General features: G+C 36.4%; 1 long non-coding RNA gene across 1 annotated transcript; it reads left to right on the forward strand.

Annotated features, from left to right (window-relative positions):
- The first annotated feature begins 380 nt into the window (after positions 1–380).
- On the forward strand, positions 381–2,897 carry LOC141591350 (uncharacterized). The gene is made up of 3 exons (XR_012520818.1): positions 381–557; positions 655–762; positions 2,547–2,897. It is a non-coding gene; the product is annotated as an uncharacterized LOC141591350 (long non-coding RNA).
- The last annotated feature ends 736 nt before the right edge of the window (positions 2,898–3,633 follow it).

Here is a 3,633-nt window from a genome sequence, read left to right on the forward strand (position 1 = left end):
ATAAAAGTGATAATTAAGTATTTAATGTAAAAATAATTTAAAGAAATATAATTTTATTATATTTTGAAGAAAAGTATTTATTTTGATAGTTTTGAAATGTTTAAAAATAGTTTAAACCGTGTAAAATCTTTTATTTCGAAATAAGGGCGTATCGGGGGAAAAATGACAATTCGTTTGAACGTTGGGTAAACGAATTTGGAAATGGGTCATGTGAATACTCAATTTTATTGTAATCTCGTGTTTAAAGACTTTGGACTTGACGGAATTTGCGTTTGACTTACGGATTTAATTATTATTGAAACGAGTCAAAACCGACTCGTTAAAAATCCCGACTAAAAATCCCGCACGTAATTTTTCCTCCTTTCTTCTCTCACGCACGGCTTCCCCTTCCCCTTTGTTCTTTCTTTTTCTGAAATTTTGATGTTCATCCTCTAAAAAACACCAAAACCCCATTTTCATACACATTCAAGCTCAAAATCGTCATAAAATCTTCGTTTCTTGTCCGTTTTTCGCATAATTTACCTTTCCGGAATCCCCTCGCCACGATCTACGACTTAGTATGTTCTAATTTCAATTTTCATTAAGTTCTTTTAAGACCAAATTTCGGTGATTTCGGTTTTGTGCTTAATTTTTGTGTTTTTATTGTTTAATTAGGTGAAGGATTGGAAGACGAGTTCGGGGACTCGTATATTGTAGAGGATAGCGGTTAGTTGTGGTTAGGGTTTCGATTTTGAGGACTAATTGCTCATTTTCTAGCTTAAGGTAACATATTTCGAGCTACTCGACGAATTATCGTCACATGTTTTTGATTTTTGTATGTTTGGTGAATTTTTGTTTGGGTAGTAATTTTTTTCACATGTTAAACTTAGTTGCATGCAAGCTTAATTTGTGCCTTTTGGTAGTTTAAATTATCAAAGTTGAATTGGGGACGATTAATTAATTTTCAGACGGTCTTATAATGTATAAAAATGAAAAAAAAAGAGAAGAAATGGTGCGGCAGCGGGCCCGGCAGCAGCCGGCAGGCCCACGGCAGCCCCGGCCGGTCTTGGGGTTGGCCCGGGTTGGTCCGTGCTTGTTTTGCGGTTTTTCGTACAATATTGGTCATTTCGGGTTAATTAATATTAGAATAGTATAAGTAATAAAAAGAGTAGTAATTTGAGTTGAAGTATACTAGTAACAAAAATTATGTTAATGGGAAAAAAATTGTGCTTATATTAATAGTTATCACATGTTAGGGTAGTTTACAAAAGGAAATTTGTAATTAATAGGTTCAAAATGAATTTTATAGCTATAATTGTAATGCTTTGTTGATTGTGCCGAAAACTGAGCCTTAGTCCCTTTGACTGATGCGATGTCAGTTAATTGAGTGATTGGTCACCCAAATTTGACCCGTACACTGTCCGCAGGGGCTGGGGTTGCGGGTAAAAATTCGGTTGAATGAATTAGATAATCGGCCTTTTTCTTGTTTTAGGCCATTTATTATATCTCTATTTCACATGTGTAATTAATTGAATTTAAATAGCTTCTTATTTAGTTAGTTGAATTTTAATGGCTTCTTATTTTGTAAAAATGGCCCTAATTTCCCCTAAAGCCTTTTATATTGTTATAATTGCTAGGATTGGAAATTTGTATTGAATACTTATTGAGGAACTGTTGGGATTGTATGCTGTAAATAGACATTTATATAGCTTTCACATGATAGAATGTTAGAATTTATGTTGGTAAGTAGGACTTTTTGCCCTCTTAAGGTTAAGTGGGTGTCTTACTTGACTTATGTGGTGAGTTTTGGGTGGTGTGGGCTAAAATATTCAAGCTGGGACTAGCTGTGACTAGGTCCTAGGTGAGTATTTCGGCCTTCATCATAGATAGGTCTTTATAGTCTCTGACGAGTATATGTTCACTGCTTGATAGCCTTTGTGTTCCTGACTAGTGGATGTTTATCCAAGTTGGGGCATGACCTCGGTACTAATTTTGATAGTATGGGGTCGGCAAGTACTAGCCGATCCTTCGGTGGTGTCCTTAGGGTACTCACTTCACGTTGTTTTAAAAAAAGTCGTGAGTCTTGGGTGCGGTGGTGTGTATCCGCATGTCTAGGTCTCCGCCCCATTTTAGGCTAGGGTTGTGTTGTCTCTTGGCCATGTTTTCTTAATAGTAACCGTTGAGCCAAGATACCGGTTCGATTACCTTCCCTACCTCGTGGTATAGACTTGAGTTACAAAGTGACTATTGACCGTACTAAGAACTTATGCCTCTCTTTGATATATTGCCCTTTCTTGTATGGTGATTTTATGAATCGTAATAGATGAGATGTAAGCGATTCTGATTGATAAAGTTTGGATTACTATTTGTTATCTGATTCACATGATAGTTTAGTTTGGTCAGTTTAGGGGTCATTTGTTAGAATACATGATAAGTAAATGGTTTATCAAATTGTTTACATGTTACATTACATGTTACATTAATTTTGACGATTAAGTGGTCGGAGGACTCGAAGTTACTCCCCACTGAATTGTGGCTTTCGTGTTTGTATAAAATGCGATTGACAGGTTGTTGATGCTTAGTTGGGGGTCACAGACGGCTAGTGAGCAAGGAACCTTGGACCTAGTTTTGGCTATTTTATTAGTAAACCTTTTACACTTTTGGTTTGTATATAATTTGAAGGGACATATGTCTCCCTTTCTATTTTTGGGTTGTATCTTTATATTTCCGCGTCTTAAGCTATGTATGTAAATTAGTTTATCAGTTGTTGCAGGGTTTCTGACACTGTTCTTGAGTTGGAATTGGTTGTGAATGGTTTAGTGTTTTAGCAAGATTTTCCTGAAGGGATCCGGCTTAATTACGTAGTGATCAGGGTATCTAGTTCTATAAGATTAGAATAGTGTAAATGAATGATAAAGAGAGAAATAAGTATAAAGTATGATGTTGTTATTATTTTGATAGACTGACACAATATTGTACGAATATCCAAGATGCTCAAGAATAAATAGATAAAGTATATGTAAGATTGACTGATCGTGAATCTCTTTTACAATTGTTAAATTCTCTTATTTATAGTTCTCTACCGTCTTCCCAACGTTACAATGAATAACGTTATAAATGTATAACGTTCTCCCCAAAGGTAGGAGTTGTTGCCGGAATAATAGGGCAATCTTCCTATTAGTTCGCTTGACCCGTTCTCAAATCAACCAGTCCTTAGCTTCTTTTCCTCTTTCCGTCCAGATTCATGGATTAGATAGTTTTAGGTTTGGACTTGATCTTCCTTGAGAATAGGGTGTGGTTATCTGGCTTATATAATCGCATTTCTTGTTTATCCGCTTAATCCAGTGTTTTTAGTACTCCGCCAAGCTAGGATATCTTGACTATCGGGCTTCCTTTCCAGGAATTAGTAGTCTTCTTGCCACAATACTCTTCAAAGAGCTAAATAGTGATCGATTTGTCCGGTTCTTGTCTTGATCGGTCACCTTGTTGAGTCGAGCCAGTTATGGTCGACCAGAGCTAAAGCTGGCCTAACAATTGCCCCTTGACATTTTACCCGTCTTTGGATCCGGCCAGGGGTGAGATGTCAATTTTACCGGGTTAACTAATTAAAGAGAATCACATTCATCTAGTGACTCTTAGACTCCTATTTACCGT

This window comes from Silene latifolia, chromosome 7, assembly GCF_048544455.1.
Source record: "Silene latifolia isolate original U9 population chromosome 7, ASM4854445v1, whole genome shotgun sequence".
Lineage (NCBI taxonomy): Eukaryota > Viridiplantae > Streptophyta > Magnoliopsida > Caryophyllales > Caryophyllaceae > Silene > Silene latifolia.